Raw genomic sequence first — 16,592 nt, 5'->3', positions numbered from 1 at the left:
CCAGAGAATGATCCTGGTACTAAGCAAGGATTTAGGGAGCTTGCCCTGAAGATCACTGGCTATAGCACTGAGATGGTGAAGGCTGCCTTCAAAAGCTAGTTAACGTGGTATTCACAGCCAGGCTTCAGAAGCCCTATGTCTAGAACAAGTTTCAAGTATAAAAGGGAACTTGATGAAGCTTCTAGAGCAACACACCAATCCCTCCAAATTTCTTGCCTTCTCCACCTCCAGTGTGTTTTCCCCACCTGCCTTCAGCAACCTTCAGCCCAGTGCAACCCTTGTCTTGCCGTAGCCTTGTGTCCCCTTCAGAATTTCAGCCTCCGGCACACCACTATAACCACATATCCTCTAGCTCTCTGGCACACTGTCTCCCGTACTCTCACTGTAACACAATTCAATTATTGTGTTACTTTCCACTGAACACGCCAGGACTCCCCTGTGAAGGCCCTCATGTTCAGTATTTGCCTGAACTAGCTTGGATTCCGCGGCCATTTGTTGTGAGCACTTCATAAGTATGCACAGCCCCCTTTAACTCCTCTCCTTGTAGCATCATCTGTTCCAATCCAAACCTGGCTCATCTAATGCTCTGTCTCAACTGAGGCCCCACAGGGGCAACAACACAGCTGTAGGAAAATGCCAGTCAGGCCACAAGGGAACAATGATGACTGACACAAGCAAGTCCCAGTGTTCCATGGAAAAACTCTGTTGGGTTATTCCCCTCTCTGGCTCTGATGATTTCACTGCCTTTGGTTACTCATCTTCCTCAGCATCCCTTGGTTGCACATCATCTCTCCCCTAAATAGTGCAATAGGTCACATTTTTATCATTGATGCTAATCAGAAAAGAATTATTTTACCTTGCCACATAGAACCCTACACACTGTGTTGGCCTGCCTTGGTGTATACCATTATCTCTCTGGCACAGTGTACATACTACTTCCTCTTTTATTGAGGAAATCCTTCTACTCCTACTCTCACAGTCTCCTACTTCCATGTTCCTTTTCTCCTGTATTTCTTCTCTTCTTGCTTCCTTTAACACAAACTGAGCTGCCCCATTTTTTTGTTCCTCTTTACTGATCAAGTCTTTAGAAAAGTTTGGGTGAAAACTGAACACATTTTTTTTTTTTTTTACTTAAAAGCAGCGTAGTTTATTATCAAGCTTTAAAGAAAGATAGAGATTGGTATGTAATTGCAAATTATATTGTATATGGACGATTAAAAGCAAAGATGGACAGTTGAGTGGATGGATGGATACACAGAGGTATAAAGAAACACAAAGCACCTCTAGATAGTTTTTTTTTTTAACTGTAAAGCAGCAGGCACACGAAGATGTAGCTGTAAGCATACTATACATGCATACATGTTTAACATATTCCTACCCCTGTCATTTTCCCACCACAAAACAAAGTGGGATGCATTGCAGGCAAGGAAGTTAGCACAACATGGGAAACTGGTACTGGCGATGTTGTCAACCAGAGGCCAACAGCAAGCACTGGAACAATGGACTCATGAATTTAAAGTTTAGTAATCATCGTGAGATTCATGCTCCACAGCTCTGCAAGGATGATACTATCAAGGTCAGAATTTTGGTATGATAGGAGGTTGCAGAGATAGGAGCTCAAAGCAACCATGAAATAGGGAGACAAGAGAAAAAGATCCATGGAAAGAAGTGGGAGATGCACCAATTTCTCTTTTCTCAGTAAAAGCAAGAGATTGTTTCCTGATTATGATGATTTGATAATAAGCAGAAATCCACTTTGAAAAGAAAAGAAGGAAAGGCAAGAGATTACAAAAAAGATGCATCATCCTCTGTCATGTACAGGAGAAAGAGATATACTTCTAGATGTTTAATAAAAGTTTATTTATTTTAGCTAAAGCCACAACAAAATATAAATATTAGTTAGGTGGAATGTTCTTTAACAACAAACTTTAAAGAAAAATTTATAGATTGGAGTTTCTTTTGATGCTTTCTCTGTTACTCTGATTTATCTGTATTTATCATTTTATTCTTTCAAAAGAAATCTGAAAATTTCAAATTTGTTTGAATCTCCTAAACCCAAGGACAGACACATCATGAGTAATAAGGACATTATAGAGTTCCCAAACTTCAACCTTTTAAAATAATTGGTTGAAGAGCTAGAGAGATGGCTGAGCTTCTAAGGGCACTTGTTGCTTTTGCAGAGGACCGACACTCAGTTCCCAGAACCAATATGGCAGCTCACAACCATGTCTAACTCTTGTCCCAGGGGCCACAGTGCCCTCTTCTGGACTTTGTGGGTCCACCAGGCATATGGTATACACACATATAAGCAGGAAACATACACAAAATAAAAGCAAATTAATGAAAAAATAAAAGTGCATGATAGGGATTCACAGGAAGCAAAAGAAAAGAAATAGAATTATTAACTCTCTTGTTAGATCCCCTGTTTTGTACCTAAATACTGCCACAGTTCTGTAGGAAACATTGTAAGTGGCCCATCAAAATGCAGCACTTTGTACAAATGTAGATTCTGACTTCACATAAACTTCACAAATGTCTAGGTGAGGTTTGGTGGACTGTTACCAAGCAGACTCCATGATATAATTTTTGAGCTCCAGAAGGAAAGCCCTGTGCCCTCCTACCCTTCTCTGTAGATGAGGTGGGAACTGGGCCTTCTTCCTATTTACACTCATATTACCTTAGGGGGTAAGTATTCAGGTGTGCTTTATTTATTGAGTAATTAATTTTTAGAGTTGCCATTCTGACTGGGATGATGAATCTCAGCGTAGTTTTGGTTTGCTCGCCCACTGTGGCTAAACATAGTGATGTTAACTTACTTATTTACCAGTCATTTGTACTTTGTTTTTGAGATGAGTCAGTAAGATTCCCATGCCCAGTTGTCCTCATTAGAATTTCAAGTGCTATATGGCCAAAATATGGAGTCAACATCAATGCCTCCTTCCTGATTTTAGAGGAAACATTTCCTGGGGTTCCCCATGTGCTATTCCATTGATTATTGGTTTATTATAGATTGCTGTGTTGAACTGAAACAATATGCTTCCAATTCCAACATTTCTGTGCATTTCACATAAATGGGATTATGAAATAAAAAAATATAAATTGGCTCAAGCCAAGAAGGTCAATTACGTGGACAAATTGAACATTCTCAAGCTCTGCAGTCTAGATCTTGCTGTGACCTCTTTCCTATTGCCCTTTTTACAGAGCACAAGCTGTGTGCTGCTTGACCTTTTTCTCTTTGTGTTACTTGCCTGGCAAGAGGAGGAGGGGTGTCTTGTGGTTGGAGACCGTTGTAGTCAGTCAGATAGATGCTCTGCTTCTTGGTGTGCTGTGATTGTGAGACAGTGCATATTTTAGCAGGAGTGTTTTATTCTCATTTCACTTCTCTGTATTCCTTGGGTGGAGCTATCAGTCACGGTGGGGCACCTTGGTCTTTAGACCTATGCCCTTTATGGACAGTAGGAAGCTGTGTGACGGCAAGCATCTCCAGTGAAGGTAGTAGCAACTGATCCAGGGCCCCTGGGGAGTCTAACCTTTCCCATAGAAAGAAAGCTCCTGGTTTTATGGTAAGTGAATATTCATTCCTCTCAGAGCTCCTGGGACTCTAGTGTCCAGAATGACTTTGTTTCTTCATATGTCACTTGTCCACTTCCCACTCCATTGAGCTCTCTGAAAATTTCTTTAAACAAGTAGTTCTGAAGGAAATCATCCTCTAGATCAGAGACATGCATATATTCCCTAAGCAGTAAGCCCAGATACTCCTTCTCAAGGTGGTTCCCAGATGCGGGAAAACAACCATCACAAAGGTAGAACTGCCAAGCAGATTCCAGTTCCTGTGTCTCATCAGATGAGGTATTTGCACAGTGCCCATGTCTGTGGTAGCTCTGGTTTCTGCCTTCCCCTTGTCACAACTGTAGCACCTTTTACAGAAGATGTGACTTTCTGTCACAGTGGTCACATCTTTTGCACTGAGGATTGCATTATTGTCCCTTGTTCTAGTTTCAATGTTCTGGTTTAAGGAAGCCTCTGTCTTTGCACCATGAAAATCTGGTATTTGTCCATAATGACTTACCTCAAACAGCAGCTGCTCTTGTACTGACTGGATCCCCTGAGGAATCTGATGACATGGTGGTGCTTCCACTTGCTCATATTGGAATCCCCCTGTATGCTTATCTTAATGAGAAAGCTAACTGGCTAGGACATCATAGAACATCACATATTATTTTATTCTTTCATTAAAATTTTTCCCTTCAGTCTTCCACTACCCAGATGCCTGACATTTCTCTACCTCTCCTCTAGACTGGTTTCCATACTATCTACCTGCCTCCAACAGTGGCCACTCACAGGACCCACCCACTGTAATTCTTGACTTTCACCACTCTGCAAATCTCATCTAAGCATGAGTATTATTGTACTGTATTTGTATTTTGTATATCTAGAATGTCACTTACAATCCCCCTGGCTACTGCACTGCCACTGCTGGAACTCAACAGAGTCTGAAAGTCTTTGCAGGTGGCTCTAAGTAGCCTTGGACTTGGGGACCTGGAATTACACAGATGAATAATTTTTTCAGCAAACACATATCAATGATGAACTATTTATATATTAAATATGACTATATAAATTCTAACTATTGTCCTTTCTAACATATATTTAAATATAAGAATTAGAACATACATAATGCATGAATAGATAAATATATGATCTGGTTGAGGTGAAATACATAATAGAAATAAGAGATGATCAAACACTCACTAAAATAATAAAATCCCATTCTAATGGCAGCTTCACCAAAGACCAAAACGTGCATGAGCCTGTCACTTCTCATCGTCTTGTCAGGACCACAGAAACCTTTCTCTGACAGGATTCTGTCAGCATGGATGCCATTTAGACCTCAGCACCTAATTAAAGCTCTTTTATTTCTTTCACAGCCTATTTTTCTTTGACATTCGACAGCAGCTTGCTCATATATCTCTCCCTTCCTCCCCCACCATAGGACACTATAGGACACTCTTTTTGCATACATACTTAGTATAAATAAACATTGGAATTGGTTTATATCAGTGTATCTTTAGTTCAAGCAGTTAAAGCATATATTTGTAACCCCATATTTTTTTTTTTTTTTGCAGTGTGGATTCACTCACCAAGTATAATTGCTTATTCATTTACTGTTCTGTAGAACAGAGGTTACCTGCTCTATGGTTTAACGTCTGTATTTCAACAACAACAACAACAACAAAAAAAAAAACCTCAGAAAAAAATGTGGGTAAAAGACTAAAAAGTTTCTATTTTTTTCATTAAAACTCAAACACTCAAACATTATTGCTAATATATAACTTATTGACAATGTGTTCTGCATTTATCAATAAAGCTACTGTACTTTGAAGCAGACAGACAGGCATATACCCAGGGCTGTTTATCTTAAATTTTTACATTTATACAAAACTTCTCTCGGAAGAGGATCTTATTTTCCTAATTATACTAGTACAGACTATGTACAATTCCTGTATGATCACTGGATTATAATCCTTATGGTGGAAAAGAGTGAATTCAAAAAATCACTCTCCCTTGATAATGCAGAAGATTCAAGCTTCATGTAACAATTTCTGAACATGCTTGCAAACTCAGACAGTGGGTTTGAGAATTGGAAATATTGTAAGGAAAAAACTGCTGCATTCATGTCTACCTTCACCTCAATAACTGAAAAAGTCTACTATGTATTTTAAGACAAAGTATACATGACACAAATATAAAAATTATTTCCTTTAGTTAAAAAACAGCTTAGTTTACATTTGCAGTGCGCAGAAGTAAACAAAAGATGATTGCATCATGCTTTCTAAGTAGTAGCACAGTAATTAGGAATACAGCTCTTCAGAGGCCCCCCTCATCCATGATGGACTGTTGAGAAGCTATAAACTGGTCATGGTTTCTGTGTGAGGGGAAGTAATATTCTCCAGTGGTAGGCACTGGTAAATTAGTGTTGATCAAGTAAATAAGCCCCTATCCATGCTTAGGATTCAACCAATTGCAAATATCAAAAGCTTCATTAATAAGAGTAGAACACACTGCCAGTAGGTTATATACTAAATAACTCTTTAGAAATTTTGAGTTTTATTAAGAAAAATGTAAATTAAATGTAATAGGCCACAAACAAAGTAAAGAAAATAGTAGGGAGATGTGTGGGGAAGAAGGAGTTGAGTAGAAAGGGAAAGGAAAAAGAGATACCAGGGAGAATTCAAAGTCAAATTTGAATATATATTTATACATATATATGTATATGTATATACATATACATATAAATATTGAAATTGAAAGAGACTGTAGCTCTTAACAATTGCTTTCCACATAAGTATTTCACATAGATTCATTGTGTGTACAATTTTCAATATCAGTGTATTAGAATGAGGGTTGTTTGTAATCACAATTTTTTATACACACTAGAAACTGAATGGGGAGTGAGTGACATAGACTGATCTGAATACTTTATCTGGATCATATTTACCTATAAAGTATTTAAAGCAAGTGGAAATCAAATAGGTTTTCCTCTTATTACTCATGCAAAAAATTTGTTTGGAGCATTTCATACATATGTACAATGAAAGAAGACAGATCTACCCCAATTTTCCCTTTATAATTCTTTGGACTTTCCATACATACCTCTCTTAACTTCATATTTAAGGTTTAATAACCCACTAAGTATAGTTACTTCTGTATACATGTATATGGGTATGAGTCTACCCATTGGAGAATGGGAAATAAAGACATTGCAATAAAAAAATGTATTCCAAGAATTGAATGAAAATGAAAAGTTCTAAGTAGGCTACTGGAAAAAGTGTCAGTGTTATTACACACTCTGCATATTGTAATACCTGACCTGTCAGACAAGATTTGCCCACTGGTACAATAATGGCATGGCTATTATGGGGTCTTTTATTGATTGGATTTGTGACATGCTCTACAGGATTGAATTTCATAATCTTTTCAAAAACCCATGTCTGGGGTGGTCACAGGTATAAGGGTAGAACCTGCTATTGTTAATGTATTAAATGATCATGTGGACAAAGTACCTTCTAAGTAAGTATATATATTTATACACATAGTCCTGTAATGCTATTCATACCCTATACTAAGGAGCTTTTTTAAACGCCTGGGTTGGGGGGAAATCTTTTTATTTTTGAAGATTTTTACTGTGACTCAATTATTAATAAAAGTAGGCTGTTTAGTCTCTATAAATGTATGTGCCTTATGTAGATTTTCTTGTGTTCCAGTCTACTTTTATGCTACTGTTATTATATAAATCACAATACATTTTCCAATTTTCCTGTTTATATGTCCTAGTATATGAACAATTTTGAAGAATATCTCATAAATTGTGGAGAAAAATGTGGATTCTTTAATGTTTGGGTAGAATGTACTGCAGATGTCTTTTAGGTCCACTTGATTTATGATGTCACTTAACGCCGATGTTTTCTTGTTCAGATGATACGTGTGTGGAAAAGAGTGACCATCACCAATGTCATTTTGTTGGAGTCAATCTGAAGTTTTACATCTAGTCATCTTATTTTCATAAAATTGGGTACATCTGTGTTTGGTGCGTATAAGTTTAGAACTGCAATATCTTCTTTGTGGATTGCTCTCTGGATGAGTATGAAGTGATCTTCCTTACATCTTTTGACCAGTTTTGGTCTGAAGTCTATTTTGTCATATATTAGAATAGCTAAACTTTCTTGTTTCCTGAATTCATTTGTCTGAAATGTCATGTTTCTTCCTTGTACACCAAGCTGGTGTCTGTCATTGATGGTAAGAAACGGCTTTTTGTTTGTTTGTTTTTTGGTAACAGCAAAAAGATGCATTTTCTTTTCTGACTCAATCTGCTAATTTGTGATTGTCTTTGTTGGGAAATTGAGATCATAAATATTCAAAGTTATTATTGAAAGATGTGTATTAATTCCCGTCACACTGCTGATCATCTAAATATTTAGAATGTTTTAATCAACTCTCAATATTTCTTTATCTCCCATGACCTCTTGAGACTTTAACCTTCTCTTCATGCTGAATGAATTATTCCTTCTACCATTCTCTGTACAGTTAGTTAAATGGTCATATATTCTTTTATTTCTCACTATATTTTAATTTCTTAGAAAATGTTTTTTGCTTTGTCCAAGAGTTTAAATTGACAGTTGTGATCTTTTAGAACTTGAAATATATCTTTCCACGCCTCGTGATTTTAAAATTTTCTACGTAATAATCAAGAGTTATTCTGATGGGTCTGCCTTTATAAGTGACATGACCTTTCCTTCTTGTAGCTTACAGTACCCATTTTTCCTTCCTTCCTTCCTTCCTTCCTTCCTTCCTGCCTTTATTTATTTATTTAAATTATAACTTGTCATGGAGAATTAGTTTTCTGCTCATGTCTGCTTGGAGGACTATAGGCCTCTTGTACCTGAATGAGAATGTCTCTGTCTAGACATAGAAAGTTTTTTCTATGACTTTGCCGAAAGTATATTCTATGATTTTTGTATCATATTCTTCTCTTTCTACCAGACACATAACAGATATTTGATATTTTCCTGGTACCCCCACACTCTTCTATGTATGATTTTATAAATCTATCATTATTTTATACTGTGTGATCCAATGTCTGTCTGTACCTTGTCTTCAAGTCTTCCCAGCCTTTCCAAATGATGCATTCTTTTAGTTAGGCTTGCCATTAAGGTTTTTATTTGACTTGCTGAGATTTTTATTTCCAGTGTGATTTCAGTTTGGCTTTTCTAGAGTAATCCTCTCTTTATTAAATTCCATTTACATACCTTGTCCCAACTTCTTCATTTCATTCATCCTCATATTTTTATCCTTGTAAAATGTATTCATATCTTCTTCAAGTTGTTTGAACACAGTTACAGTCATTCTTTTGAATTCTTTGAGAATTCTTTGAGAACATTGTCATTGAACTTAATTATTACACAATTAAAATTTTTTTGGAGAAGGCATGCTACTTTGGATTTTCACACTGCTTTTGTTTCTGCATTGGGAACGGCCAATATGGAGATAGTTAGATGCCTACTGTGAGCCTGGGCCTAATGGTCTGGCAACTGCTTTCTTTCTGCTGATAGCTAGGGTAACTGCAGGAGTTTGGGCCTGAGGATCAGGGTTCATGCACCCATTTCCTGTATAAAACAGGGGCTTGACAGATAGGAAAATTTGAGCTCAGAAGTTTAAGTCTGGGGACTCCTTGATAAACTAGATGGTGGTACAAAACTGCAACAGAGAAGATCCATGAGACCTCAGAAGAGGACTAGAAACAGATTTCAACCAGATTGTATAAGCATCAGTATGCTTTGCCCTGGGGCTTCACAAATTGTGTGCTCTCAGTTTACAATTTGAAGAAATGTGACTGCCTAGAGAACATCATGATGGTCCACTACACTGACAAAACTGGGTCATTTCAGTTGGTGAGTGTGTGTTGGGAAGCATGTTAAGGTTTTGAAAAGACACATGAACTCCAGATGGTGAATCATAAACTTATGAAATATTTGATATGTAAAAGAATATTTTGATATATATGTTAATGGTATTGGCAATTCCTTCCAATGTACTGGGATCTTTGAACTTGTATCTTCTGCCACTAAAAAGGCAAACACAACCTTTAGAAAACCCATGGATTCTCAACAAAAGAAAATTTCACAGTTGAAATTGCCACTCTGATCTTGTTATTGATATAAAAAACTGGCAGTTTTGTAGATAGTAGAGACCTATATAGTAGACACTTGTTTTTAAAATCTCTGTCATTTTAGCCACCCAGAATAATCCTATCTTAATGCAGTCAAGCTTCCATGACAGAACAGTGCAGACTGTTTCACTTGCAAACAATATATCCACATTTCTTACTGTTCTGGAGACTGGGTCATCTAAAGTCAAAATTTTTAGGTGTCTAAAGAGGATTTCTTTTCTGGACCAGAGAGTCCCTTCTCACTGTGCCTTGAGGTGAAAGATGCCCATAGACAAGAAGTTCCCATCAAGATATCCAGGAATCGCTGGGCAGTGGTGGTGCACACCTTTAATCTCAGCACTTGGGAGGCAGAGAAAGGTGGATTTCTGTGAGTTCAAGGCCAGCCTGGGCTACAGAGTGAGTTCCAGGAAAGGTGTAAAATTACACAGAGAAACCCTGTCTCAAAAAACAAAACAAAACAAAATATATCCAGGAATCATTCCACTAACTATAATCTGTGATTTTCTTGATTCACTTTGGCATTCTACTCTTACTAGATCTCAGACACATAAGGGCATTTTGACTCCATCATTGTGAATACTATTGCTGTCACATAATTAGATAGAAAGAAATATTTTAGTGTTCCTGTGACTTGCTAGACAAATTTGAATATCCATGTGCCTTTTCATTATTCATAATGAGGTACTCAACCACATCAAAGGAAGGGCATGGTAGCAGGAGTCATAGCTGCCCAAGGTTAGGGTCTGAACCACTCCATCAGCCAATCCAGGAGTATCTGTTGAAGATGTGGCTGGGTTTAGAGATTTCTATGAGAGAAAATTAGCATCCTCAGCACATCAGGATCAACTGCATAAACACGGTTTGCCATTCACCATTTTTTTGCACATACTACAACCAGTCATGATCTACCATTAAGTTTCCCTGGACCATATGAACTAAAAGCAAGAATCAAGAAAATCTGAGCAACATAAGAAGTGGACATTATTGTTTATTATTTGTACTCTAGTAACCATCTCTTTGCATAACCTGAGTAATATAAATGGTATCTGCCTATAACTACTCATTACTTAGATGTCCATTTGTTTCCTTCTCTATGATGAGTGGGAGCTGCCTCATTTATGTGGGATTTTACTGGAGACAGAACCCTTGCACTCCCATCTATGCTCAGTTACCATCAGCCTGCAGTTCCAAACTGATCCAGGTATGCTCAAAACAGCTTTGTGAACAATTTGGTGGGGGGCATCCCCTTACAAGTTTCTCTGTGTACCATGCAAAGCAAGTTTCAGTAAAGAGAATTTTGTGGTTGGTTCCTTCCTCTCTGCTCTTCTCTGTCTATAAGCCTCTTCTTCTTAGAGATGTTGCTCACTAAATATCTTTCATTAGAATACCCTCCATACTGAACCCAATCTTAAGGGATTCATTTATTTTTTTAAAAAAGTGTATCAGTAAATATAAAGTAATTTCTTCTCTTGGTGAGTTTATGATCTCTTTCCATCAAACATGTAAACAGGTATACTCTATTTTGTTAACTCTCAGAGGAACAACAATTAAATGCTGTTTTTATGTCCTGTCGTTTGAAGATAATGTGCTCAGAGATACGCTTTTGTCCTTGAGAAAGATGATGTCTAGTTGGACACTTAAAACGTAGGCCTAGAAATTTCTAGGATTAATGACCATAATTTAATTAAGCAAATGTTTATGTCTAGATAGACATTATCCAGAGTCTAAAAAGTGGATTTTCTAGATTGCAGAGAGTTTATGGGTGAAACATTACCATTGAAGTCATAACTGGCTTAGATGGGAGTCTATAAATTTTTATAATGATTTGCATGCTTTCTTAGACAGAAAACATTGAACATGTTTTCGGTTGTTTTTCATGGCTATACATTATTATTGTTAACAGCTTTCAGTGCTCTGATGCCCCACAGTAAGGACACTTCTGACTCTGCATGGATGTGCATAGATCTACACCAAGTGAGCAAAAGTGACTTTGTTTCCTGTGCTCACAACTGGTTTAGGTTGTGTTGCTTTGCCTTTGTAGCACTCTATACTATTTTTATTGCTTTTACTTTTTGATATTATAATATAATTAAATTATTTGATCCTTCCCTCTTCCCCCCTACAAACCCTTGCAGATACCCCTCCTTGCTCTCTTTCAAATTCATTGCTTCTTATTTCATTAATTGTTGTCTCCAGTCTCCCCACTCATTTTAGTTCCCTTCTCCCTTCCATTAGTCATTGTGAGAACTTTATTGGCATGGGAATCAGATCATGTTAGTAATTATTGAATGTGTACTCTGCACCAGGCATTTTCTAATGGGTTTACAGACATGAACTAATTTAAGCTTCACGATACCTGAATTCATTAGAATTTACATTAGAATGTAATTCTAAAAATTACAGTGAACTAAGTGTGCAACATCTCATAGATGAATCTTTTGGAATGTGGAATAAGGTTTAATGTATGAACTCACTGATATTTTCTTAGAGTCTTAATTGTCATTCCCTCCTAGGCTCAATAAAAACATGGGATATTGAAAGATACTTAAGTTCTTTACAAGTAAACACCAAAAATGTTATGTCTTTGACTAAGAATGCAAAGATGTTGGAATGAAAATCACACACAGTGATGTGATGGCGATCCACATGTGCAAGGAGAGAATAGAAAACATTCCAAGTAAGAAATTCACTTTTATGATGGTACTAACTTGCAAGCTTACAGAGTAAAGATTTTAATAGTGACAAGAAATTGTAAGTAACTCCCATCAATTCCATTAATTCTAAAAGGGTCTTTTCTTGCACACAGACCATGGCAATATAATATTGACTCCTTTTGCTTTGCTACTAGTTTCCACAATCTCCCAAAATTTGTCTTATTTATGCTTGTCTACATCAATGACATGCAAATAGCACTACATACATATATCCCTTAATAGACACCCAATCCTTTTGAGTCCAGCAGACACACAGATATCAATCTACTCTTCTCATTCTTGGATATCTTGAGAAATACAGTGATTGGCCCTTATTTCTCTTTATCAGTAATCCAGAGAAAGAAACACCACCTATAATATCCAATAGAATGTGACCAAGTTTCTTCTCTGGCTGTGTTCTTAAATATTCCCTCAGGGGTGCTGCATTGGTGTATTGTAGGCCTCCCATTAATTTAAGACATTCTTTTCAAACATGTGTATAACACTCCCCAATGCACTATTGGCTTATAAATTATACTTGTTGTTTCGGGGCAATAAATGAAATGATGAATGCATGCTTTGTTCAATCACCTTTTTATTCATGAAAGGCAAAACAAATATTCTAAAAAAACATTTATCTACATCAGGAATAAGCTATAAACCTTTCAAAAATGCTCCGAGTAATCCAGAAAGAAACCACTAATTACTGTCATGACAGAAAGGATTCCATAGCTGTAAACGCTCAGAGAATCATAAAGTGATAGAGATAGAAAATTGCCCACAGTACCCTCCTTTTCCACATGGGAAGCTGACACTCTTAGGAGCAGAGTGCCTTACACAGGTCATCCCAGCTCTGATCAATAGTGTTATGCCTGCACCTCCCGATTCTACGTTCATCATGGCTTCCTGAGGTCAAAGGTATTGACCTCCTGTGGGAGAGATCAAAGAGACCACTGTACTTGCTCTTATATCATGGTGAAAGTTATTCTCCATGCAGATTTCTGCTCGTTCATATGGATCGAAGCACCCAGAAGCACAAATAGCTCTACAGAGATAACAGCCTTAAAAGAAAAAAATGCCCTTTAAAGGTTGTGATTTTGTTGAGGGTCTCCTAAAAATTTCATTGTCCTAGTGACACATGCTCATTAGTCAAGTGATGTGAGTGAACATTCCCTGGCTTCTTTCAGAGCTCATGGAAAGATGAGAAATGACATTTCAGGTGATATTAGGACACTAATGGTCGCTTTTTTAAAGTTGGATTACCAGACTCCATTTTAGAATTCTTTCAATTTATATATCTATACTTCACCACATCACTTTCTCATATTTTCTTTAAAGAGAATTTGGGAAGAGCAACCTTTGACTTTTCTACAGACAAGGTTTACATCTGTTCACTCTGTGTTCCAGATGTGATGCAAATCAACGCACATAGAAAGGGGCAGTGAGTATTAAAAAGGTCTAAAGCTTCAATTTCCCACAAAAACCTGGCCCATTGTTTCACCACCAATTCACTTCCCATTTCACAAAAGATATTTATCTCATTTTATCAACTTTTTACCATTAAATATTTTCAAATTTCCAGACACCCTCCAAACAAATTCCAACAACAGTCTTCTGCATGCAGTGCAGAGGCAGCCTACAGAATATTAGGAAATCCTTGATCACTGTATGTCTGACAAAGAAATTGGGCCTGGAATACACATAGAGCTAAAAGAAACCCAAAACACCAAGAAAACAAATAACCCAGTTTTTTGAAAAAAAGAAATGGACTACAAAACTAAACAGAGAGTTCCAAAAAGAAGTACTATTGGTGAGGAAATACTTAAAAGATGCTCAACATCTTTAGTTAATAAGGAAATACATGTTTAAAACACCTTAATACCCCATTTCATCCCAGTCAGAATGATGACATCAATATACAAATAACAGCAAATGTTGGTGTTGATGTGGGAAAGGGATACCCTTACACACTGTAGGTGGGGCTGTAAACTAGTGAAACCACTTTAGAAATCAGTCTAGAGGTTTCTCAAAAGCTGAAACCAAAACCATTATATCACCAAGTTATAACCCTGCTAGGAATACAACCCTGTCATAAGGCTACCTGCACATTTATGCTCATTCTTTATTATAATGTGTATAGCATGGAGTATTTGTGCAAAGCAGGAAACAAGGGATGGAATTGGGGTTATTTTATGGTAGAGGAAATAGTAGAGCATAGGTAGAAAAAGCGTGAACATAGGGAATATTGTGATTTGAAGCATTTAAATAGTGAGACAGGCAAGTAGGTTTGAAGAAGAAGGTGTGAGATACAGGGCATTAATTGGTATAAAGGCTACATAATCAAACCATTTGAAAAGCAAGAAAGCTCATCTGTGCAATAGCAACTGGGTTGTTTATGGAGTAATCAAGTGTCCTCTGAATGGTTTCAAGATTCAATATGAGGATATGGAAGGACAACACATGGTGTTGTAACCCTGGCTAACAACCCAGGTTAAGGAGGTGGTAGATTTATGCAGGGAACTGATTTATGATGGTTAACTAAACTGGAATATCATCAAACTGTCTTCTAAATATCTACACTTATTTCCATAGACAGAAGCTGTTCCCAGCTTTAGTCAGAAAAGTCTCTCCTTAAAATGAACAAGGGTGACTATGGAGACCCAGAAAATAAGAGAAAGATGTGGACTCAGACCCACACAAGTCACTTATACCACCCCCTCCAATGGCTTAGGGAACATTGTGGCTGAAAAAATGTAAGCATTTGAAGGTAGGATCAAAGGTTATTAAACATCATTCCCTTGACTCTATACAACTACCTTGATATGAATGCATGTCAACTGTACTTAGCTCCCCTGGGCCCACAAAAGACCATCCCTATCATCAGGCAGTTAAGGAAAGTAGAGGGACTCCTGGGGTTGTGGCCTTTACCTCTAAACTATTGACTATCAATAGATTCTGAGAGGAGGACCATCATTGTCTTTAGTTATATACCCTCAGCTGACCACACCAGGTACCAAATTCAGTCATACAGATGGCTCTAGTTAATCTTGGTGTGTCAGAAAACACAACAAATCTATGTAAGTACAGGTGAGAGATTTGTGGGAAGAGAGGAGGAAAGGCAGGTGGCAGGGATGCAACAGGTAAGAGTAGGCAGTATTCATGCATTGTTTTAAAAAAACTGAAAGCAGCCTTCATTAGCAACAGGAAAGAGTCAACTCACAGTCCTTAATGTATGCATCCATTTATTAAATATTGACATATGTGGATGCATGCAAAATCTTGATACCTTCGGAAACCACCTTTAGTTCTGTCTTGCATGCCCTACAAAACCAGTAGCTTCTCACTATTCTCTCAGCTCTAATGATCAGGTCCTGACAGCTCTTTGTAGGTCTTGCTAATGGTAGCCAATTCAATAAAAAAAGAGGTAAAGAGTCAAGATTCACTCTATAAATCACAGTTAATTGAGAATTCTCAGAAGTATTTCCTATTACTGTAAGTGCCTTTCTTTCTTGTTTGAGCACTAGCCTATAGTTCTCCTTCAATAGTATTTAACAAATAAATAGGTATCGCCTATCAACTTAGAGCTAACCATAAAAAAAGTGTAAATTTTGAGGGTGAAATGCATGAGCATTCTATTATATATCATATCAACTTTATTAATGGTTTAATAAATTATTTTCACAAAAATAATTTATTAGAATGTTATCTTTTAATTCCAAAATAAAAAGGAAAGTTGAAGGATGAAATAAAGATTGAAAATATAGGAACTAATTACTAAGCCAATATTTATCAAGTATAAATGACAACCCAGTGAGAAAGCATAGTTCTGAGTAAAATTATCAGTTAACATGAAATAGGTATGGGGAAACCCCTTAACAGAGGCTTATTTTAACTTCCAATGAAGCAAGAATACATTTAGGTAATACCTGATTAAGAAAACAAACAAACAAACAACTAGGACTGTGAAGGTAGCTCAGTGAGTAAAATGCTTGCTGTATAAGCTTGGCAATCTGAGTTTGACCATCAGAACCCATATATAAAACCTAGGTGGTCACATGCTCTTGTAATCTTAGTGGTATGTAGTTAGAGAGAGGTAGATCCTGGGGCCTAGTAGCCAGTCAGCCTAGTTTACTTGAGTGAGCTCCAGATCAATAAAGAGACTCTGTCTTAAA

Source organism: Peromyscus eremicus, chromosome 19 (assembly GCF_949786415.1).
Source record: "Peromyscus eremicus chromosome 19, PerEre_H2_v1, whole genome shotgun sequence".
Classification (NCBI taxonomy): Eukaryota; Metazoa; Chordata; class Mammalia; order Rodentia; family Cricetidae; genus Peromyscus; species Peromyscus eremicus.
The sequence above is the reverse complement of the archived record's forward strand: the minus strand, read 5'-3'. Positions refer to the sequence as shown.